Consider the following 12,791-nt stretch of genomic DNA (forward strand, 5'->3'; position numbering starts at 1 on the left):
CTATAAATAGTGGCTACCGGAAGCAGAAGCCGGCACAGTAAGGTAGCCTACTCAGTCCGCACCTGGCCACGACCCTCAAACAGTGTGTGGAAGTCAGCCCAAACCTGCCCAACCCATGAATTACGCTGGAGCAAGGCAAAGCAGAGCTGTATTCATGGGGGTGGATGCAGATCTCTGGGACAAATCCTTTAGCATTCAGGACAGGGTACAAAATGTAAATCCATGGTTATCGTGCCTCTTTTTGCACTTTGCCTCCGTCCTTACATTTAGTAAGTGAGCCCTAGTGTTTCTGGATCCCAGTTACCTTTTCTGAATCAGTAAATGACATTGCCAGAAGATCTGCCTAGCACTCTGGTGTGTCTTTTAAAGGCTTATAAGGTAAAACCATTGCTTGGGAATAACTCTAGGTTAACCGAAGGCAGCTATTCAGAACATTGGAGTTTTTGATATTTGATATTTGAAGTTCTACTAAAAGGAGACCATTATCTAGCAAACTTTGTTGCATCCAAGGCCTCAGAAAGTATCAGTAACATTTCTTATAGGTGCTGAGCATTTCCTATACATCCCATGGTCAAGCTTTCAACGAACAGTCGGCAGGATTAAAAGAGATTATGAATGTTACAATCTTTTTTACAATGAATGTAGATATGTGAATACCCTTTAAGGAGTGGTCAAGTGGTGGCCCTTGGGCGACATTTCTAATCTTTTGTTGGCGACCAAATAGAATATTACGTCAGCACATCCCTACCCACCTCTCTTTCTCTTGGTGGGAACACCCAAGGTCTTTCTAGGGACATTTGTCATTGACATGCTCAGTGATTAATTCGCTTGAAATGAAAGCCACTTCTCTGATGTATATTCCAGATGAACCAAAGACAAAAAAAAGCTTGAAAAGCTTCCCTTTCTCATAAGCTACAAATAGATATTTTTAATTTTATTCTGCTTTTTACTGTAACTTTTATTATTGAACATATGATCCATATATATATATATATATATATATATATATATATATATATATATATATATATATATATATATCCCAAATTAGAAAAACTCAGCAAAACCAGATTGTGGGACCCAAACTCTGTTTTGGGCAGTTGGAAAATAAAACTGCAGATTTTAAGAGGTAAAGGCCAACTCAGGGTAACAACATCACATCCAGTGGAAGATTTAAATTGGTTATCAGCTTTGTTCACTGTCCTTTGGGGGGGAAGCAAATATTTTCAATTCAAGGAAACAAAGCAACTTTTCAATACAGGTATGGGACCTGTTATCCAGAATGCTCGGGACCTGGGGTTTTCCAGAGAACGGATCTTTTTGTAATTTGGAACTTCAAGTCTACTAGAAAATAGGCTGGTCCTGCTTCCAATAAAGATTCATTATATCTTAATTTGGATCAAGTACAAGATACTGTTTTATTATTACAGAGAAAAAGAAAAATCATATTTAAAAAGTTGGATTATTTGGGTAAAATGGAGTCTATGGGAGACAGCCTTTCTGTCATTCGGAGCTTTCTGGATAACGGGTTGCTGGATAATGGATCCCATACCTATCCCATCTGTGATCCCAGTGTTGGACTGGGATATTTCAGGGGGCCATCGCCTCGGGCCCCCTACCCAGTAGCCGAGGCCCTCCAGACCTATTACCTGTAGCAGTACACACTCTTTTGCATCTTGTGGGAAAAAGAGCCTGGAACTACCACCTGTATTGACTTTCTGATAATTCCATGGTTTCAATACTTGGGTTTATCTATAGCAGCAATCACTGGTGCCAAGCGAATAGGATGCTAAGTGCTAATAGGTGCATCATGTATAGGTTGCTGTAGCAACTGAACACGCAATTGCACCTAAAATTGCACTTTGCACAGCATTTGTCAGTAAACTACAATATCTAAATGGTGCACAAAAAAAATATATACACACACACACGCGCGCGCGCGTATAGAATCATTATCGGAAACTCATTATCCAGAAAGCTCCTAATCATGGGAAGGCAAAAGACTCCATTTTATCCAAATAATTCACTTTTTCTCTGTAATAATAAAAAAGTAGCTTGTACTTGGTCCAAACTAACATATAATTAATCCTTATTGGAGGCAAAATCAGCCTATTTGGTTTATTTAATGTTTACATGATTTTCTACTAGACTTAAGGTATGTAAATCCAAATGACAGAATGATCCATTATCAGAAAACCCTAGGTCCCAAACATTGTGGATTACATACGTGTATATTTTTAAATATAGATTTTTTTCCCCCTCATTTTCTCATTAGCAGATTTAGGGATGATTTTCCAACTTCAAGATGCTTAGCGCAGTAGATTGAAAGCACCACCTGTTTTCCCCTGTTCGTTTGTCATTTTTTTCATTGGGTAAGTTAGGAAGCGAGAAATCTGCTCATTCCGTCTGTCTAAATAACTTTCTATCTGGGGCAGATATACATTATACATTATGCAAGTGTTTTGGAGATGGGGTTGGAATTTGAACTTTTACATTATCAGTATCTGTATATTCATTCTTTGTTGTATGATTTTTAAAAGGAAATAAAATGTACCTTTTATAACCCGAGAGGTAGATTATTTAAAGGACTTAAACTCTACCGTGAAACCCATTTATAGCCGGGGGTGGGGGGAGAATTTGTGGCATTGGCCGTTCAGCAGCTGCATGAAGATACTTGTGAATGGCGCCATTATTATGAGAGTACGGTCACGTGATTCGCACAAGGATCAGCCTCAGTGAAGCTTTTGTCACTAGGTTTAATGGCTGCTATTTTGTGCACGCACTTTCAACTGAACGTGGCCTTGGGATAGTAAGGCCTAAAGTGTAACCTGAAAGTGCAGTGCCTCCCAAAAAGCTTTTTAATTGCAACCGATTGTCAGGGGACCACTGGTGCAGCTAGCAGCCTGGCACTGGCATGTTAGTGAGCAGTTAATTGTGACTGTTGGTGTAGCCTCTGTGCCATAGTGCACAAGGTCAAGGGCTCCACTAGGACATTATTTATCCCAGATTGCACTGGGAAAGAATGATTGGATCCATTGTGTCTGAATATGATGCCTTAATCTAATATGAAGCACCATACCTTACAGTCCTGCAGCGGGTCGGGTACCCTTAAAAACCTACGGTACCCTGAGGGTTGCAGGTAGAAGTTTCGGGAGTGGGCATACATGCGGGTCGGCGGTTCTCCGGGTTTGCGGGTCACGGGTCAGGACGCAGATCTTCTCAATAGCGAGTTTTACTCCTTTTTTTCTGATCACGCCTACTTCCAGTGATGTCACTTATGGTTTACAATGACAGCACTTCCTGTTTTACTCCTTTTTTTCTGATCAAGCCAACTTCTAATGATGTCCAGAAAGCTTGGGTCCTGAATTTGAAGCACCATGCTTTACTGGGAAGTACACCTTCTCTATCCAAAGTTTTTTCTCTTATAGTTTAGGCCCACTGGCCCCTTCCCATCTGCACTACTCAACTTCCCTAATGAACTTTGCCACATCCATAACTGCAGAGCTGTGTCAGTGGCCACCGTCTTTGACCAAACCACTTCCATAACCAGTTGCGGCCTTGATGACTGGCGAGCAGCTGCCAAGACCAAGGCTGTTGTGGCCAAAGATAGCAACTGCCAACACGCTGTAACTAGGTAGTACCTTTAGTGGATGACTGGGTCCCCTATCGCCCACCACAGTACCCGACACCCATGGTCCATTTTAAGAACAGTTACAAGTAAAACATGAAAAGTATGTAAAAAAAAAGTTGTACATGGCTCTGCAGTTGAAAGGGATTGTCCTACAGTTGAGCACACAGGGATACATAGTGACAGCCTGGCAGGCCAGTCCAAATCTGATTCCCTTGCGCTCCGGCAGATTTTAGTGCACTGTGGCTTTTTCACATTTTAATGTCGAGAGGGGGCTGATTCATACCAGATACGCTTCCTTTATTATCTCGTTAAGTACAGTGGAGACAAATTATCAGTTGTGTGCATCTTTCTCTGCAGACAGCAACATGAAGTGCATAGTGCTTACTTGGCCACTAACCTACTGCTTTTGCTTTATGAAGCGCATGACAGATGACAAACGGTGGAGGGTTGCCCGGATTCTGGCTTCCGTTCCCACAGACTCCTTTTCCCTAAGCACACACCAGCATCCTGCAAGCTGCTTCCGGGGCAGGCTTTCCTGCACATAAAGGGGAAGTGAAGCTTCCTGATATTGCGCTGATAGGCAAAAAGCTAGAACAGGGTGCTGCCCTACTGCCAGATCAAAAACATGACCAGATACTGTGTACATTAACTCTTCTTCTAGCAGATAAGGCTGCCGAGATCTTCCCCATAGGCTAACATTGGGTTCGGTAGCTTTTAGGTGGCGAACTAGGGTCGAAGTTTTTTCTTAAAGAGACAGTACTTCGACTATCGAATGGTCGAATAGTCGAACGATTTTTAGTTTGAATCATTCGATTCGAAGTCATAGTCGAAGGTCGAAGTAGCCCATTCGATGGTCGAAGTAGCCAAAAAAACACTTCGAAATTCGAAGTTTTTTTACTTCGAATCCTTCACTCGAAGTTAATGAATTTGCCCCTAAGTGTATGGACTCTTCCTCATGGGTCAAAAATGGAAAGCTATAGTTCCTTTACATATGGTAGATGTAGGAACCAAAAGGGATCACCTGTTGCCAGATATGTAGATGAATTTTAGGCATTTAGCCAACATGCATGGGTCTACTGCCCCAGTTGCATGCATGGTGTGACACTGGTACATGATGCCATCTGTGGGCATTATGACTGGGCATAGCAGCGCTTATATATATAGTTTCTAAATGAAATTAGTCATGACACAAAAAAAACAATGCCTTCCGTGTTCCATTCACTGATCTTCAGCAGGCTGGTTTTTCACTCTATAGTATATCTCAGTGTATTTCACAGTTGATTGCCCTCACCCGTAAAGCATAGCATTAAAGGCAGTCATGTCCTGAAGTGATTTCTTTTCATTGTTTTCTGGGTTGGAATAAAGAAAGCTTTCATGAAATCATATATATAATGGGTCTTGGAATGACAGAACATCCTAAAAGGGGTTCCCCGTTGATCAAAAGGTCTTCAACCTGATAACAGTCAGAAGATGCATCATTCAATATCCAGTTCTGTAAAATGATGTTTAATTTGCAGCACACATTTTATTTCTTATAATAAAGTGCCCTTACTTACCCAATTGAGGGTCAGACTTGCCTACCAGGAAAAATCCTGGTGGACCTGAATCCTGGGGGGCCTTTGGTACATTATCAATATATTGCTGTGAGCCTGCCTGCTACCACTGTCAGCAACAGCTGCCATCAATTTAACTCAGCTTGAGGCGATAGTGATAGCTATGATGAGCTATGTATAAACAAACCCCTTCTCTCATCACTTTATTATGACTGTTCTGGCTTACAGATAAGCACAAGGATGATGTTCCCTTCAAAAACCAGAAAACATGGAGGGAGTTCAACTTTTCTGTTCACCCTATTTAGCTAGGAAATAAAGACAATTTCTTAATTAAAGCAATAGGAAACGTATGCTCAGCCCAACTCATTTTGAACAAGGGAATATACTGTTCATTTAAAGAGAATCTTTCTGTGATTCCCAGCAGTGCAGTTCCCCATACATACCAGTCTTTTTCAGATTTTATTATCTATACAGGGCTCTAAAACTGGTGCTGAACCCCCTTCAGGGAGCCTAAAGCAATGGAGTCCAAGGCTAATTAGGGTGAGATTCAGAATGAAGTGCTTAGAATTGGCCTATATTATTACTGGAGGCTCAGCCTGGAGGCCTAAAGTGCGTATTTGCTGCCCTAGATATTCATGGAACTACAACTATCTGATTATAACAAGCCTTCCATATACCTGTGACCTTGTTATGATGTAAGGAGATCCAAATGTTAAAGCACCAATGAAACTGGAATGTAGAAAGTCTGAAATCCAGAACAAGAGACTTCCAATTTTCTTAGCGGCCATCCTTGTAAATAAGTTCTGCTGTATTTGAATTAGCTGAAATTAACCCACTTCAAACGAGACCTAGGGGTTCATTCACTTAGAGCCCCCTGAAATGTTGTACATCCACAGTATATCTCTTATGATAACATATTTTGATGGAAGGGGTGTAATTCCCTATTGGAATGTCAGTGTGCTTGCTTCTACTCTACTGCATTCATAATTAGACCCCTTGGGGTGCAATTTAGCCCCTGGTCTAGGGCAAAGTGCAGTTATTTTGTGCTGGATATAAAATCCAGGCATGAGGTGCAGAGGGCAGCATCGGAGGAGCACCCCAGCCCTGCTCTTACTATTGTGGCCTGTGACTGCTGCCAGTCCATGACTTTTACATCTGAATGGTGTGAAGGTTAGGAGAGGGAGTACTGGGTGTACAGAGCCCACTGTAGCTGATACCTCAAGACCCCCCACCCCAGTTGTGCATTTCTCAACCCACCACCAGCCACAAACATGCCCCCCCACATGCTGTACCTTTTACTTTGTGGCCATGACTGGAGGGGGGTGGAGATGGAGTCAGGCGCTGAAGTTCCTGGCAGGCAGTGGGTAGCTCAAACTCTCCGCCAGTTGCAAAAACCAAACTTGCACTTCTCAAGTGCTGTACCTTTTATTTCATACTAATGGGCACAACTGAAGGCAGCGGGGCGTGTGCCTTTTTTTCCCCCTGTCTGTGCCTACCCACTCCTGCCATGTCAATTCATGGAGGGAGAAAGGAAGTGTGCAAAGTGGATTATGCTGTTTTTCTGCACTAAGGCACAAAGTTTGCCTAGGAGCAGTAACCCATAACAACCGATCAGCAGGTAGAATTTATTGATCGCCTGCTTAAAAGCAAACATTTTATTGGTTGCTATGGGTTACTGCTCCTGGGCAAACTTAGGGTCTTTTATTACATATGTGGGTTTGAGTTTTATACATGATAGGGCCCTTAAAGAGGCACCCCATCCAAACAGCATATCCAGCCTGTACATGGCCTCCTTTCCCTTAGCATGAAAGGCAGAGTAATGCATTGGACATGACAGCTGCCTTAGTTAGCTGATTCTTGCTTAGCTGTGACTAGGGCAACATGTTGATAGAAGGGGGTTGCCTATGTGCCCACCCCTTTTGCTAGGGTTGCCACCTTTGCCGGCGCCTAAACCCGAACAAAGGGGGTGGGGCAGATAGCATTGGGGGTGAGCAGTGGTGACAGAGGCAGACACAATGAAGTAGGTGGAGTTATGACGCCAGGGCGGGGTTATTGCATCATTTAGACCCAACTGGCTGACTTGATGTACAGTTCAAAACCAGACTGGTTGCAACCCTATCTCTTAGCTATATTCTGCCTGATGAGTAAGCCCAATCTTTTAATTACAGGTATTGGATCTATTATACAGAAATCAGTTATCCAGACAGCTCTGAAATACAGCAATGATAATTTAGAAAAACAGTTTCTTATTTTTGAGTGATTTGCTCTTTTTTGTTGTTTCTGTAATAAGAAATAATAAAATAATTTATTGGCCAGATTTGTGTTCGGTTTTCACAAGGCTCAAAACAGAAGAGAAAGTTGAGACCCGAACAGGCCTTAGAAAAACCAAACTGTTCGGGTCAAAGGTCTCTGTACTCCAACTCGGAATACAGAGACATTTAACAATTCATCTAGGCTGGAAGGTAAACTGTAAAGAGCAATGTGGTATATGGAGCCCATTTTCTTTGCACTCTGCACCCTGACTTCAATGTCCATTAAACGACCCCAGGGTCAGACTAGGCCCACAGGGACTGCAAATGAAATAGGCTCCACTTACCTCCTTCTAAAATTGCAGCTACCGGTCAGGGTGGAGAAGGGGCTAAGCTACGGGCAGTGGAGCATTCTGGGTTGCTGGGGCCATGAAGAATGGGGCTCACCAGGTCTTTTCTAGTGCACGGACAGCCGAATCAAACACTGATTGACCCCTTATGTTTCCTACTGAATTACTTTCACCATACTTTCTCCATTCTAAAGAACCAGCTTCTGGGACAGGGCTTGGGTTTGCTGTGCCTACAACACTCACTCCCACACATCTGAACCTCCCACACATCTAAACGTTTCTATCTACTGCCCTTTCCTCATTTGTTGAAACATTTTTTCCGTTTGTCCAAATGCCATCCGGCCTGTCTCCATCCTTCCCATTCTGCTGCCACAGGGGGAAATGGAACTTCCTGCTAAAAATGGGACCCAAACCTCACTCATTTACATAGAAACCTCCACCCAGCAGGAATCCTTTCATCTTTCCATATTTTTTTGGCTAACCAATCTGAATTAAGGTGAGTTCTATTTTTTTAGGAAGTCAGTGTCTTATGACCCCCCCCCCGCACCATATTTTGCTGTATTTTATAACTCCTGGCTTGCTTTAACCCTTAACGGGAGTGGTTCAGCTTTAAGTTAACTTTTAGAATAGGTAATTCTAACCAACTTTTCAATTGGTCTTCATTTTTTTCAAATGAAAAAACGCCAGCACTAATCACACACGGCGATTCTGCGTGTGATTAGTGCCGGCGTTTTTTTCATTTTAGCCGACGCTGAGTGAGGGAAGGCGTTTGGGGAGATTGGTCGCTGCAGAGACGAGGCGATAAGTCGGCAGGCGACCAAATCTCCCCAAAATGCCCAGTGTAGCCATACCCTAAAGCTACACATTTTTTGTTGTTGCTACTTTTTATTACTCGTCTTTCTATTCAGTCCCTCTCCTATTCATATTCCAGTCTCTTGTTCAAATCAATGCATGGTTGCTAGGCTTTTTTGGACCCTAGCAACCAGATGGCTGAAATTGCAAACTGGAGAGCTGCTGAATTAAAAGCTAAATAACTCAAAAAACACAAATAATAAAAAATGAAAACCAATTGCAAAGTGTCTCAAAATATCCTTCTCAATCAAAGGTGAACAACCACTTTAATGTTGGACGCTAGGAGTTGTAGACCATCAACCTCTGGAGAGCCCAACAGTGCACAACCACAGGGGTGCCCAAAGTAGTCTGAGTTGTACCCGTGCTGGTGAACAATAAATGACAGCAGCCCAGCACTGACACAAATAACACAGTTAGAATAATGCCCCACTATACACAGGTGTAAAGGTGGCCACCGACAACAATTACGATCTTTTAAAGAAATATTGTTTGTTTCAATACACACGTGTAGAGCTTAATCGTCAGATATACAGGTGGAAACAATAGACCTGTAGAATTCACGCTGCATTTTCATCCGACAGTCGGATAAATGTAGTTGTTACCTGCGATTTCTCCTTCACTTCCTGTTATCTTCAGAACATTCGACACGTCGCATGCATTTCGTCGCGTGGCAACGTGTTGACTCCAGTTGCATCACGGAGTTCCTCCCTCACGATGGGCGATATTTGGGTGCCTTAAAGGCCCCCGATCAAAATTTTCTGTCTGACCCAATCGATGAGCCGACCGATATCGAAGCCTTTCTCCGTTATCGGTCAGCTTGTCTCCCACCATACGCACACTGAATTTCGTATGACAATTCCATATTATCGGTGCATCTATGGCCACCTTTAGTGTGGCCTGGGGATCCACACATGAGTGTTTTGTTTCCGATATCTACAGTGGTGTGAAAAACTATTTGCCCCCTTCCTGATTTCTTATTCTTTTGCATGTTTGTCACACTTAAATGTTTCTGCTCATCAAATACCGTTAACTATTAGTCAAAGATAACATAATTGAACCCAAAATGCAGTTTTTAAATGAAGGTTTACGTTATTAAGGGAGAAAAAAAACTCCAAATCTACATGGGCCTGTGTGAAAAAGTGATTGCCCCCCTTGTTAAAAAATAACTTAACTGTGGTTTATCACACCTGAGTTCAATTTCAAAGGTTATAAAGCCATTTCTAAAGCTTTGGGACTCCAGCGAACCACAGTGAGAGCCATTATCCACAAATGGCAAAAACATGGAACAGTGGGGAACCTTCCCAGGAGTGGCCGGCCGACCAAAATTACCCCAAGAGTGCAGAGACAACTCATCCGAGAGGCCACAAAAGACCCCAGGACAACATCTAAAGAACTGCAGGCCTCACTTGCCTCAATTAAGGTCAGTGTTCACGACTCCACCATAAGAAAGAGACTGGGCAAAAACGGCCTGCATGGCAGATTTCCAAGGCGCAAACCACTTTTAAGCAAAAAGAACATTAAGGCTCATCTCAATTTTGCTAAAAAACATCTCAATGATTGCCAAGACTTTTGGGAAAATACCTTGTGGACCGACGAGACAAAAGTTGAACTTTTTGGAAGGTGCGCGTCCCGTTACATCTGGCGTAAAAGTAACACAGCATTTCAGAAAAAGAACATCATACCAACAGTAAAATATGGTGGTGGTAGTGTGATGGTCTGGGGTTGTTTTGCTGCTTCAGGACCTGGAAGACTTGCTGTGATAGATGGAACCATGAATTCTACTGTCTACCAAAAAATCCTGAAGGAGAATGTCCGGCCATCTGTTCGTCAACTCAAGCTGAAGCGATCTTGGGTGCTGCAGCAGGACAATGACCCAAAACACACCAGCAAATCCACCTCTGAATGGCTGAAGAAAAACAAAATGAAGACTTTGGAGTGGCCTAGTCAAAGTCCTGACCTGAATCCTATTGAGATGTTGTGGCATGACCTTAAAAAGGCGGTTCATGCTAGAAAACCCTCAAATAAAGCTGAATTACAACAATTCTGCAAAGATGAGTGGGCCAAAATTCCTCCAGAGCGCTGTAAAAGACTCGTTGCAAGTTATCGCAAACGCTTGATTGCAGTTATTGCTGCTAAGGGTGGCCCAACCAGTTATTAGGTTCAGGGGGCAATTACTTTTTCACACAGGTTTGGATTTCTTTTCTCCCTAAATAATAAAAACCCTCATTTAAAAACTGCATTTTGTGTTTACTTGTGTTATCTTTGACTAATAGTTAAATGTGTTTGATGATCAGAAACATTTAAGTGTGACAAACATGCAAAAGAATAAGAAATCAGGAAGAGGGCAAATAGTTTTTCACACCATTGTATATCTGAATGTGCAGTGATAGGCAGATGCCCTTTGTGTCAGTCGTTGTTAGACTGGTGTACCCGGGACTCCCAAAGGAACTCTCTCAAAGTCAAGGATCCACCACTTGCTGCACTATTGAACCCTCGCTGTCCATCACAGGCACAAGAAATCCACCTCACTGCCCGCCTATATGCCTGGGGCCCAAGAGGACCTGTGTCCATTGGGTTTTTTCCCGGTGCCCAGGTGGACCTGTCCAACCCTGATATCAGTTATAAGACACATAGGGCAGCATCTGGGCATAAACAGTAAGTATCATCAGATCTGCTTGTATGACAAACTTGTCAAATGTTTTTATCTTATCTCAGCACATATAGATAGGGATGCCAATTTGGGTCTGAAGGGATTGGGGTGAAACTTGGCCTTCTCCGCCTCACCCCGTTAGACAGATATTAACATAGAAGCCATATTTACACTGAATTGATAGATGCCCCTTTGAATGCAGGGTCTGCAACATAAATGGAGAGGATTTCTGGGCAGCCAGATAGTAGAAGCCCCCCCCCCCCCCGTGTTGCTAAATGCTAAAGTTACCTTGAGTGCATCCAACGAGTAACTAGACCACTTTAGTAGGAAAACCAATGGCTGAACCCACAGGGGGTTGAATATGGGGGGGGGGGCATAGTGGGGAGAGCTTAGCCTGTTTCTGATGAATCTGCCCTGTGTGTTCTAGTGATCTCACCATCTGGAAACATGACGAAAACCCCAGGGGAGGGCTCAGTACCCGGCGCTAAATGCTATCAGATAGGGCCTGTCCTCACAGAATTAATTGCTTCCATTAAAGTACATCTTTGTTCTTAAGTCAATACGTTTATTTTTCTTAAGAAGTTCCCAAAATATTAATTTCTCGGGGCAGGTGGGGGGGGGGGTGAATGCCTGCTATTTGCAGCTGTATTCCACATAACTTATACCTTATAGATTGGAAGCTCTTCTAAGCCTGTACTTACTACTATATGTTTGATATATACACCCTCCTGTTGTACAGGACTGGGGAATATGTTGCCACTATATAATTTCAGAGTAACAGCAGCAGACCTTCTGGGCATCCTGTTTCAGAGATATTTTTGAATTGTATGTAGCAATAAAGCTTCCATTCTGGATTGAATGTGGCTTTCTCTAGAGTCAATTAAACAGCGACATCTTGTGGTTAGAATAGGTGATTGGGTATGAATTTGTTAACTTTTAGCAAAACACATTCCTTGCTCCTAAAGCTGGCCATAGACGCAAAGATCCGATCGTACGAATCAACGTACTATCGGACTTTCCCATCTCCCGACCCTCCACTTACCATTCAGATCAAAGTCTTTACCATTCCGATCAAATAAGAACAGATCACCCAATGTTCTGCCCCTGACAGCAATCGTACGATACTTATGTCTGACAACACTAGTGATAGTCTCCCTCTGAAAATCGCACGATCGGCAATACACGCAGAGATATTATCGGCAGGCGACAGAAATTTTCTAACCTGTCCGATCGACCAAACGACCGATCTCCGACGGACGAAAAATGTCGGGACTCTCCACACACGGTCCGAAAATCGTACGAATCCACGATTCGTACGATCGGATCTTTGCGTCTATGGCCAGCTTTATAGTTGCGCAGAGCCAGAACGGGGGGGGGGGGCTCTGGACGCTGGGCTCATACCTACCCGGCTGCCTTCCCCTAGTTGAGTCCTACCCGCTCCCTCCCTTCCATAGGAACCCCCTGTGCAGATCCTCCCTATCTACATAGGGACCAAGTGGGAGCTAA

Source organism: Xenopus laevis, chromosome 8S (genome assembly GCF_017654675.1).
Source record: "Xenopus laevis strain J_2021 chromosome 8S, Xenopus_laevis_v10.1, whole genome shotgun sequence".
Taxonomy (NCBI): Eukaryota; Metazoa; Chordata; class Amphibia; order Anura; family Pipidae; genus Xenopus; species Xenopus laevis.